The sequence below is a fragment of the Alexandromys fortis genome, unplaced genomic scaffold, assembly GCF_014885135.2.
Source record: "Alexandromys fortis isolate MF-2015 unplaced genomic scaffold, M_Fortis_MF-2015_v1.1 scaffold_93, whole genome shotgun sequence".
Lineage (NCBI taxonomy): Eukaryota > Metazoa > Chordata > Mammalia > Rodentia > Cricetidae > Alexandromys > Alexandromys fortis.
In genome coordinates, this window is record NW_026067970.1 from 6,253,358 (window position 1) to 6,266,279 (window position 12,922).

A 12,922-nucleotide genomic window follows, 5' to 3' on the forward strand; every position below is an offset into this window, starting at 1 on the left:
GCCTCTCCTTTGTTCGGTTGCCCCCTAGTGGACAGCACTGAGGAGAACTCAGCCCCTACCCGGCCTGGGATGTAAGATTAGGAATTCCCTGTGGGTACCAGCGCTTTTCCATACACCCATTCAATATTAGAGAGGCAGTCCTTAGCAGAAGACTGCGTGTCTAGAAACACATTTTATCTTTTAGACACCGGTGTAAAGGTCGTTTTTCTTTACTGGTGTGCTTATTCCATTAAGAATGCTAGGAAGGGCGACCTTTCTGGAGCTCACAGCAGCGGCAGGGCACGAGGCGGCCATCTGTGTATTCATTTGGTAGCTACTTGTTGAGCATTCACTTCGCATTGGATTGCTCTCCAGTGTGTGTTTGCAATTAGAGCTGCTCTCAGGCACTGGTGAGTGTCTCAGAATAGTCTTTGCTCTCACAGCTCCTGCTCTACTGAGTCAGCAAGAAGGAAAGTGAGGGAAGATGATTTCCAGTGGAGGTCAGTGTCATCAAGAAAATGGAGCAGTTGTGGGGAGGGCAGCCCTGTGGCTGGGGGACTGTTTTAGAGCAGGTAGCCAGAAAGCTGGGGTGCCGGAATCTGAGCATTGTAATTTCCTAAGCCTTGCAACTTTATTAGGGTTTTCAAAACTACCAATTGCAAGAGCATCTCAGGTAGAAGGGCTGCCACAAATGAGTGTTCCAGGGTTTGAAATGAAAATCACTTATAATACGCATCATAATGAATTACTGCAGGTCCAGGGAGGGGCCGTCTGATGACTGACATCTGCTCTCTCACAGTTTTTGAGTCTAGACATCAAGTCAAGATGCTGTTGGGACTGTGCCCTTCCTGAAGACCCTGGGGAGAATGTTCTATCTTTTTAAGAGTTTCAGCTCTTGCTGGTGATTTTCTTTCGACATCCCTTGGCTTGTAGATACCTCACCTTGCTCTTCTGTCACCACAGGGCTTTCTCCATGTCTGAGCCTCTGAGCTGTACTTCACTGTAAGGACACAAGTCTTATCTGATTTAGGGTTTGTCACCTAAATCCGGCGTGACCTCAACTTGTCTCATCTTCTGACACCTGTTTCCAAATCTGGCTCCCTGCATAGACGCTTGGAGGCAGGACGTCAATATGTCATCTGGAGAGACACAGCATACCTGCAGGGATAAGTTAAGGTTTGCAGCTTCACTGGCTGAGCTGGCATACCGGGGTCATTTGGGCTATTTATGAAGAGTTGTGGTCGAAGGGAAGTCAGGGCAGGGACTGAAGCCCAGAACCTGGAGGCAGGAACTGAAGCAGAGACCATGGAGGAACGCTGCCTCCTGGTTTGCTTCTCTGGCTTTTTCAGCTTACTTTCTTGTACAACTCAGGACCGCCAGATAGGGGGTGGTACTGCTCCAGGGGGTTGGGTCCTCTCACATCGATATATAATCAAGAAAATGCCCCCACAGACATGCTTACAGGACAGTTTGATAGAGACAGCCATGACCTTGGTTGCTAAACTGGGCCCCACCTCTAGGTACAGCCCAGAACATGACCACTAGTCTGTGCCGGGAGTCTCATAAGCTTCCTGTCCAGCACCACAGACAGCTCCACAGCACTGAGCCTTCTGGAGAGTTCCTGTGTTTGTCTGCTGGGAACATGGCACACATAGGTTCTTTGGGATCTGAAACTATTATTCAAGGTTTCCTCTTTGACACAAAAACAGGCAAAATTATTTTTAGTATGATAGAAGCTGGCAACAGCCTTAAGCATAATGATGTTTTGTATATTCTTTACTGAACAACCTTTATGTCATTCTCTATAAAGTTAATCGAAATATAATTTAGTCCTAAAGTTAATTAAAATGGAATTAAAAAAATTTGATTTGCCTCTATACCAATGGGAGCAGAATCTTTCAATTAAAAGTTCACATATGCAGCGGGTGATGGGATTTGTCTTGCAGAATAGAGCCTGGCTCCAAGCATGTCCCTGTCTTTCTCCAGTAGCAGGGGGGTCTTCGTGTCATGATTATCCCACAGTTTCTGGCACTCCAGCCTGGTGTACAGCAGAGGATGGAGCATAATAACCTAACTGTAAAGTGAAACAGCCTTCACCCATCCGCAACCCACGAACCCAGCCTGACTGCATCTCTAACAACATCTCCCTCAATCCATCACCAAATGTTCCTGGCTAGTTTAGAGCTACTTAACATGTGAAGAGGTGAGGTGAGAGGAATCCATGGTGCCATGAGGTCATGTGCTTACCCGATCAGGGACAAATTCTGGCAAATGGAAACTGAGCAAGGACTGAGCCTCAAGCTAGTTGGTCACCCAAAGGAGAACCTTCCTCTGTTAAAACATATGTTTTGGAATGCACAGACCAGAAATGCCTACACTTCACTCCTTGGATGATGCCACATGTTCCCCCAAACACTCAGTCCCCTCTCAGATTCAAAACTTCTTTCTAGGCATTAAGAAGTAGAGGCTTGGAGGAGATCCCAGTGCCAGAAATAATCTGATTCACTTTGTACTCATAGTCAGGTGGCGTCCTCTTTTGCCTCTGTCTGGCTGCCACAAAACACTGACCAAAAACAACTGAGAGGGGGGTGAGTGGCTATTTAGCTTATGGCTTGCAGGCCAGCACCGAGGAAAACCAAGGCAGGAGCACGGGAAGGGAATTGGAGACAGTAACTGGAAGAGAGACCTTGGAGGGGTGCTGCCTACTGGCTTGCTCCTCATGACTTGCTTAGCCTGATTTCTTAGACAATCCAGGACCACCTGGCTAAGGTGGGCAGTGCTCACAGTGTACAGGAGCCTCCCCTATCAATAACAATTAATTAAGAAAATGTCCACAGGCCAATCTCCTGGAAACAATTTCCCAACCAAGGCGCCCTCTTCCCAGGTGACTCCTGTTTGTGCCAGGCTGACAGAAAGAAACCATCTCAGATGGGGAGGATGGAAAGAAAACCCACTAGCGTTGTATGTGATGCCACCACGCTTACACTATCAGGGGATCCCAGAGTGTGTGACTGAGATGACTGCAGTTCTGTTACCTACCACTCTGTCCAAGGTGTAGTGTACTCCGTACAACAAGCCCACACCTTGTTAAACAACAGGACTGTGAGCCGTGTGAGAAAGTTACCTCCAAGGCTTCCGGGAACAAGGAAGGAGTTCACTAGCATGCAACATGCCTGTTACAGGACACAGCCATCTGCAGTTAGGAGAAAGGCAGCAGGGGGCCATTCAGAAAACACAGTAGGGAAACCAGGGATGAACCAGACACTGGTGGAGATGGGAGGAAGAGAAAGAGAAACAGGGGCTGTGGTACCGCCATTTGGCTCACTGGGTCTAGCCTTGACTCTCTGACTTTCTTAGGGGTTGTTTGTGAGTTATCTGAACAGGTTACACAGAGGAAGGACATCTTCTTACAATTAACTTTTCAAATAAACACACCGAAGTACAGAGACATATACAGTGGACTCACATGCCTACCCCAGGGCTAACACATATGAATATATCACCATGCTTAATTTAACTATTTTTTTCCTTTATAAAAACAATATTTTTATTAAGTCTTTGAGAATTCTATACAGTGTGTTTCAATCTTGATTATGTTTGCTCTTTCTCACCTCCTCCCCCATTTACCCTCTCCAACCTCATTCCTACCCACAGTTTTGAGTTTTCTTTTATTTTTCCCCACTATTGACTAACAACCATCTCTTTCTCAGACATAATCCACTCCTGGCATTGGGACTTTTTATTTGCTAGCATGTTCTGTTCTAGTTGGAGTATCATCTCGCCACTGTTTGGCAGCCGCATTAAAACTGTATGGGTAAAATTTAGGAAGCTTCTATTGCAGCAGGTTTCCATATGGCTTTTTCAAAGGCCACTAATGTTAGTTATCTATCCCAATATCCCCTCCCCTAGCCTGCCTTCTGATTTTCCTATCTTGACTTGAAACATTACAGACAGAGTTAGAAATCTCCAGTGTCTCCTTGTCTACTTCACAGCCAGTCACTAACACAAACTTAGCCTGAATCTTTCCCACTCCTGTTTCTGAGGTGCATCCCAAGGGCAATGCCAGGGCTCTCAGGAAAGTTCTAAGCCAGGAGTGATGCTTACTTCATATGTTAAGATCACTGCATCCTGGTAGAGAAGCCGGTAGGCTGGGAGGTTTCTGGGACTTCCAGAATAGTCTCATAGTGGAGCTGGACCATCAGGGATGAGAACTGACTGGATACGGGATATTTGGAGACAATAAGCAGGAGGTGCTCTCTGCTTGGGTGTGGCGAAGGAAAGCAACTGGCTGGAGCCACAGTGGGGGTGGGATGGGGTGGCGTTCTCTTAAGGGTGGCTTGTCCCAAGGAAGTCAATGTTCAATCAAAAGTAAGGCAGAAAAGGGAGAGGGCATTTCTGATACTCCAACCATGAAGTCACCAGGAGGAATTGTAAACTTACGGAGCACTGGAAAGGAGGAGGGCAGCATTTCTGGTGTCCCCCCTCAGCAGCCAAGCGAGCTCTCACCCAGAACTGAACCCCAATGTTACCAGTAAAGTAGTGGGCTCAGAATGTGGCCCTGGCACTTTGATGGTCCCCGAAACTGAAGCCGCATCCAGTTCCAGCCACTCCCTCACCCGCCCAGCTCACGATGACTGGGCTAGAAGACAGCAGTTGGTTAGGAGTCAAGTGGCTTTGTTAGGAGCCACCCCTTGCCCAGGCTGGATGGGCAGGTCCGGGCAGGTCTCTGTGCTTGTCAGAGGCAGAATGGCCTTCCCAGAAGAAGCTGAGACTCTTGTGTTCCCATGTGGCTATCTCCTAAAAATCTCTCATAAGGGACTGTGCAACATGTTAGCTGGGAAGGGCTGGTTTTACAGTCCTCTTTGGGTTGCGTTGGTAGAGGCAGATCCCTTCATGCTTAAAGCCAGTGAACCTCTTACATTAAAGGCCTCCATGATGGTCAATGGGGCTCTTAATTCCAGACTGAATGTGGTCAGCCTAAGGAAGGTAGAGACTGGGAGGTCTTTGGAAAGATGCTGGCTTCTGCCATCCTCTGGGAAGGAGTGGACAGCTCCAGGCTGCAGAAGAAGGGTCTGCCAACGGTATATGGGCGGGAGGTCCTGCTCCGAAGGGCTGACTGGGCCCCAGCTCCTATTCACCTCCAAGATTGTTGCTGGAAAGGAACCTTCTACTGAAGCCAAGGGGCTGCAGAAGGGACAGAGGCAAGGCCAGACTGGTCTCTGATTTTTGATTCATTTAAGTGAACACTTCTGCTATAGTTCACTCAAGTAATAAGACCTGCTCTAGGCCTTCTAGTGTTCCCCCACTCGACCTTGAGTGGGTGCCCCAGGACCAGATGGGGCCCATCCCTGATGGGAACCACAGACTGAAATCTGGGAGATGTCTGCTCGGTGTCACAGGAGGCGTGGGTCACACAAAGTGACCTGAGGCACAGGAGCTCTGAGACTACTTCCTCCCTGGCCACAAGGCAGCACGTGTGGCTGCCTGGGGTTAGGATTAGAGGTCAGCCTTGTGTGCTTCGCAGGTGGCACCATGGAGGACCCTGTCCTGACATTTGATTATACCTTTGCATCAGGACCAGAGGGAAGCCTAGAACAGACCATGACACGAAGGCGCGAGCACATATTTTTTAAACAGGGGTTAGTGAGGGAGGCAATAGTCTTGGGAATACAAGCAGGAGCTGGAACTGGGAATCTGGGAATCATTTCCTTTCCCAGCAGCAGCAGCAGCAGCAGGTTCCTTTATCCTTATCTAGAGGTCTTTCTGGTCAAAAAAAAAAAAAAAAAAAAAAAATCCACTCATAGGTCTGCACTGCCCTCTGCTGGTCATTTTGTTGATGGCAGGTGTAGCGTAGTCTGTTGGGGTAGTTTCCTGACTGAAAATGACAAGGAGACAAAGAGAGGCAAGAGTAAGCACAAATGTTTGCTATAATTAACACTGGGAGGAGGCACTCATATCCGAAATACGTTGTAAGAAGAATGTGACCCACCGCGCACTGTGCAGGGCTTCGGTCTCGGGACTTGTGCTGGGACCCGTTTGTATTTCTGTATGATCACACAGAAAATTTATTTCTGGAGACCATGCATCATCAGGCGCATACCAAAGTGTCTTTGGTGCCATTTAGGATGTGAATTCGTGTCTAAGAACCTTCACACTTAATTGTAAGCGTAAACAACCGCATCCATCTGGTCATGCTTCAGATTTTCACGGAGGGTTTTGCTTTGTCTTCATTTTGATGGCGAGACTGAAGTGAGAGGAATGAGGGAACCTTCCCAGGAGCTTACTGGTTACCGGGAGGTTAAGGAATTCAGCTGGCCCCTGTACCAGTAGGTTCTTATCTGAGAACCTCGAACGGAAACTATTCTGGGAGAAGCGTTACCCAGCAGCTACCAAGTCTAGCAGCTATTGGCATAGCGCTCACTTTGCGCCGTGTTTCATAAGTGGTCTAGACATGACTTAAGGTGCGTGGGCCGAGATGTAGACTATGTACACCGTTTTGTACAACAGTCTTGAGCCACCGCAGCATTTGGCGGGGCAGGAACTAGTTCTCCGTGGGCTTGAGAATACTGGGGAAGCACTGACTGTAGCCTGAGTGAATTCGGTATCCAGACAACAAGCTCAGCCGATGCCGTGGAAATGCTGGCTCCTTTAATTGCTTGGCTCCAGCAGGTGTGGGCTGATGTAGCTTTTTTACCTCTTCTCTCTCCAGCAATCGCTGACTGGTGCCCGATGGGGGCACCGTCACACCCTCTGCCCTTCCATTTCTCGTGTTTCGCTGCCAATGACAAGCTGGAGCAGTAGAACACTGCACCCTGGGAGGAAAAATTTTTGCCGTTCAGGGTCAGGATTAGGCCAATCTGGCGTGGGTAACTGTGTCTAGCCCTCTTGGCCTTCTTCACTCCTCTGCAGAGTACTACCTTCTTCAGCGACTTGCTCTCCGGTGGACATGCGGGGTGTGCCACCAGGGAACTTGAAGGCATTTCTTCCGCTGTGTTAGATGCATCATTTCTTCCATTGTGTTAGATGAATCATTTCTTCCATTGTGTTAGATGTATCATTTCTTCCATTGTGTTAGATGAATCATTTCTTCCATTGTGTTAGATGTATCATTTCTTCCATTGTGTTAGATGTATCATTTCTTCCATTGTGTTAGTTGTATCATTTCTTCCATTGCGTTAGATGTATCATTTCTTCCTTTGCCTTAGATGCATCCATTTCTTCCTTCATGTTATATGTGTCCATTTTTTCTTTCAGGTTAGATGTATTCATCTCTTCCTCAGAGGCCCTGATGGAGTGCCTTACCTGAACTGGGTGCCCTTTTAAGCCTCGAGGTTGCAGAAGCAAATGTGATAGAGTCTGCGTATCACTGCACACAGCTATGTTGTCGTGAAGAGAGAAAGACACAAGAGACCAGATGATGAGCAAAATGGATTCAGCTAAGCCCTACAGGGACTGTGGAAGGCTGGACTGGATCAGCATCAACTTCCTTTCTTGTTCTTCAAAGCCTTGCCCAGAGGAGGCAGATGATCAGTTCATCCTGTCCCCGTGGCTCTAACTCCTCACTGTCAAGTGTTAGCCAGTGTTAATATCTGCTAGATTTCAGCAGTAGACACTCATTTTGAAAGGTGGCATTGGCCCTGAACATTCTTCAGAACCCCTCCCTCCCAAACCTGCATTAGAGCTCTCAGAACATTCTTCAGGCTTTCCAAATAACATTAGAAACATTGATTTGGTTCTGGCTTCAGAGCAGAGGGGCTGCCTACAGCACAGTTTCTTAACTGCGGTTTGCCACAATTTGCTAACAACCAGAGTCTTCTGAACATGCAACAACAGAAAACTAATTAAAAATCAATAATCGTATAATGAGCTCTCGTTTGCCTATGTTGCATCGAGGGATTTCATTGCAGCCTTGGCTATGAACATGTGTGTGTGCACTATGCCCTGTGTGCTCTCAAGTGAAGCCAGGATGCACCAGCGAATGGTAGCTGAGACCTCTTGGCAAAGTTTTCTGCCCTTAAAAATACTTAATTTCTCAATTATGGAGAACAAAGACCAAACATTTCCTGGCATCATCCCTCAGTGTGTATCAAATCAGTATGTCTTTGGATTATTTTATGTTAAAATAGTTAATCTTAAAAATTCTTGAGTTGCTGATTTGAGTTTCATTTTAAAAACTGTCAAATGATATCTTGCTTAGAGTTGGGCATTTCCAGCAATTTCAGAAATGCCCCAAATGTAATTCTGCCATTTTAGACCATATATTTGTGAGAATGTTTCTCAGTCTTGATTCTAATACCAAAATATGAGTCAAATTATGAAGACACTGGAAATGTTCTATGTCCTAGAACATCAACTAGTCAGCCAAGATTTAATTCCTTACCTAAAAATCGACAAATATATCCCCTCATTAGCATGAAAATTGGCTTGTATTTAATAAATTATAAAATGATATGCACACCATGGAATTCTCTTTCAAACAAATCTCTTTATGATTTATTATCACTAACAGTTTTGTTTGTACATCTAATTTTTATTTTATTGAAAACAGATTTTTCAATACAATAGATGTTCATGCCATACATTCTGATTACGGTTTTTTCCTCTCCCTACTCCTCCCAGCTCTTCCTCACCCTCCTTCCCATCTGTATTCATTCCCTTTCTGTCTCTCATTAGAAAACAAATGGGCATCCAAGGAATAATAATAAGTGAAAAGCAATGAAATAAGAATATGACTAAAGCCGGGAGATGGTGGCGCACGCCTTTAATCCCAGCATTCGGGAGGCAGAGGCAGGCGGATCTCTGTGAGTTTGAGACCAGCCTGGTCTACCAAGCTAGTTCCAGGACAGGCTCCAAAGCCACAGAGAAACCCTGTCTCGAAAAACCAAAAAAAAAAAAAAAAAAAAGAAAAGAATATGACTAAACAACTAAACACAATCAAGAACCCCCCCCCCCAAAAAAAAAGCACAGAAAATACATAGAGACTCTGAGTCACACATGCTCACACATGCAGGAGTCCCAGAGAAATCTTGGAACCAGAAGCCATAATATATGTGCACAGGACCTGCAAGGTAGGGAACAAAACCATAAACAAAAACTCCCTGACTTAAAATTATGAGACAAAGAACCTCCAATTCATAATGTATACACAGAATGAAAGCCAGGAGATGTGTTATATTGGGGAGGGGGTTTTACTCTTGTTTCCACAGGAGAAGAAAAGATATGGATACCATCAAAATTAATAAGGATTCACTTTGGAAAAGAGAAACCTCTTGAGACAGACAAATGACGGCTCATTCACAGAGATGACAATCATACAAGTGGTGAAGAAACCTCATAAATGTTGGGGCAGGGTTCTGTTCTTGTCTTTGCAGGAAAATACTCGTCTTCAAAAAAATCAAGAGACCTTGGATATCTAGATGCCTAAAGAATAAAACATAAGTATTTAGAAAGAATCACCAAGCAAAGAGAAATCTGACTTATGATGACATTTCATCTGCAGGATAAAATTTCATTACCTGAACATGTATATATCTTTACTTAAATAAAGTTGGCTTTGGAGTTGGACAATAACTATCCTTCTTAAATCCAAGCATGTTGTTAAAAGAAAATTTCAGAGTTTCTGTCTCATATCAGAAGTCATATGGTATGGGACAGAAAGAAGAAAGAATTTAGGAAAGAGTTTACTTTTCCCCATAAATATTTTTGTCTCTTTTGTACTGCTCATTGAATATATGTCTACATGAATAATGTTTAAGTTTTCCATAATGAACAATACATTTTCCTGCAGTAATCTTTGAAGCTTTCAGGAAGAAGATGGGATCCTACAACAGCAATTCCACCTGGTTGTTATGATGCCATGGTGCTGATAGAACTACTTTAAGAGTGGTTGATAGCTGCTCAAGGTGATTGCAACTTGGTTAGCTGAAATGGTGCACCTTCTTACAATGTTCTGGCCAGAACTTAAAATAAGAACTTCAGAAAAACCCTATTGACTACTCAGTGATTATTTGCGATTATACCAGACAGTAATCTTGAAACTTAACCATCATTTTAGTTTTACAGGATCCCATAGAAAGAACATCATCCCCATAACAGCTGGACGTAATTCTAGAAGATGATGTCCCCTTTCCCAACAAAGTTTCTCCTCAGGGTTAGGGACATCAATTAGATGTTGAGTTTAATTGGTATAAGGCTGAAGGTTGGGGTGAACATTATGTAGACTCAGGAAAAAAAGGGAAATTGGATTGGATAATAGATTATTGTGAGCTTACACACACTAATAATAATAGTGAGTAATAGAGTGAATAGTTGTAAGCTATTATTTATTATTTATAGACAATTTACATTGGTATAGATTCTTCTTTTATAATCACATGTTATTTAATTTCAGAGATTTCTTGGCATCAGACACGAGCACTTGTTTTGATCCATGTCATGGTGAAGGTAGAACAGCAAAGATGGCTGAGGAGATGGTTTTCTAATGCAATCACAAGTAAAAGACAAAGAGGCTTGGCATGTCAAATTTAATAGCCGTCGCTGGTTGACAGGTTAATAGAAATCAGGGTGCAGGGTGGTTTTCCCACCCTCCGTTACTAATATCCCTATTCAGTGGCTTGTTTTGTTTAATTCATGGTCAATTTTCTAATCCAAGGATAATATGAGTGTCTTAAAAGCCACAAGTCATGAATTCAGTAGTCTTCCCATGACCATTACAAGACACTTCATACCAAGTTGATGTCTGAAATGGAACTTCTACCTAATCCTGCTACTACTATGTTTCTTCCTATTCATACATATCTAGACTTAACTGATTTATTGAGATTGGCCTCACTATGCTGTTCTGACTGGCCTGGGGATTCTCTATAGGCTAGATGACCTTGAACTCAAAGCAATTCACTTGCCATTCCATCCCTAGTGCTGAGATCAAAAGTGAGTACCACCATACTTTCTAAAATTTAATTCATGAATTAGAGACAGTAAGAGATAGATAAGGGTAATAGACAAGAACTGTAACTGTACACTGCATTAAATTAGTCGCTGTCACAAGTGTAACAAGCCCTATTAATTACTAAGCAGCATCTCCGGATCCTTGTTTTCTTTACAAACTCTTTGCATGTGTGTGTTTGAATTGCCGTTATCTTTTCTATGTTATGTGGAAGTTTTCATCATTGAGCCTGCTGGAAACACCACCCTCCTTTGGATCAAAGTTATAATAACTATATCCTACTTCAAGGCCTTGTAACATCCACTAAGTCTAGACTTATCTGTATCTGTATTGATAAGTTATATTTTCTGGGAATTTTTTCTACTTTGAACTTCTTAGCTAATATTTTAAATTTTTGTGGAATATAACTCCACAATCTAATGTCCATCCTTTGGTGATTTGTTCGGTTTTTTTTATTCCCCTTGGTTGGACTTATTAACTTTATTACTTTTTCTTATGTACCTTCTTATTCAACTTTAGTACTTTTCGGCTTGTTTTTATTACCCGATTCTCACTTTCACTGGGACTGGGTTACCACTCTTTGGGTCTAACTTACTCTACAGGATATATGTTTTATTGGTTTTTCAGCTCTTCTTTCATCTCCTAATATTTTTGAGATTTAATTTATATAACTCAGACCTCATCATTTTAAATTATATAGTTCAGTGGTTTTCCATCACAAACTTTTGAATTCCAGAACATTTCTTTTCACCTTGTCATTATTATTTTAATTCACTTAAAATTAATTTTATAATTAGGATAAAAAGTTATGAATTTAAAGAAGTCATTTTCATGCATATGCAGCATCATGCCACCTTCTAATTCATCCCCATCCCTAGCTGCCCTCCTCCACCTCAATGCAACCTCCTTGCTCATCAGCTTTCTCCCCTCAAATAGACCTCTAATCCAGAAGATTATGGAATATTTTTCTCAACTCATTAATTGCTAATAACAATCCACTCTTGTTTATGGATTTGCCTACAACAGAACTTTCAAGTAAATGAATCACATGTATGACTGTCCATCTTGATCACTTAGCAATGATACATTCAAGGTTTATTTATTCTGGTGTTATGTAACAGTACTTCAGACCTCCTTTTTATGGTCTAGTTTCTTCCATTCTGTGTATGCACAACATTTGCTTATGAATATGCATGTTGATGGAACTTTTGACTATTTCTTTCTGATCTCTCTCCCTCTCTCTCTCTCTCTCTCTCTCTCTCTCTCTCTCTCTGTGTGTGTGTGTGTATGTGTGTGTGTGTGTGTGTGGTTTATGTGTGTGGAGGCCACAGGAGGATGTCAGATGTCCCTCTTCATCAAGCTCCACATTATTCCCTTGAGACAGTTTCTCAATGAATCTGGAACTGGGTTGATGGCCAATAAACAGCAGCTATCCTCCTGTCTCCACACTCCCTAGCCTCTCCAATGGTCCTGGACTTAGAATGTGTATGATGCCACATCCATGGACTCTGGGGATTTGAACTGAGGCCCTGATCTTTGTACAGAAAATATTTTTTGCTGCGCACCGCACCCCCGTGTCTGCGCTCTGTGTGCTGGCACCCAGTTCGCGAGCTTCGGGCAAGCGGGCTGGAGGTTAAAATACACAGACACACACAGACAGAGAGACAGCGGCACGGGTTATCCTTGAATTCCCCAAGAATGCCCCCTTTATTGTGTTCTGGGGCAGATTATATAGAGATAGCCATGCCCCAGCCAAACCCACCAGAAACCACTCTCCTGCCATCAGGAACGCCTGCTGCTCAGAGCAGCTGTAGGCACTTGGATCAGGGGATTACAAGAAATTCAGGATCTGGGGTCTCACTGCTCCCAGCAATTTTCATCCACTGAGACATTTCCCCTGCCATTTTCTTTTTGACCTATAAATAAATCCACTATGAGCATTCATATTCCTATTCTGTGAATATATATATATATATATGTGTGTGTGTGTGTGTGTGT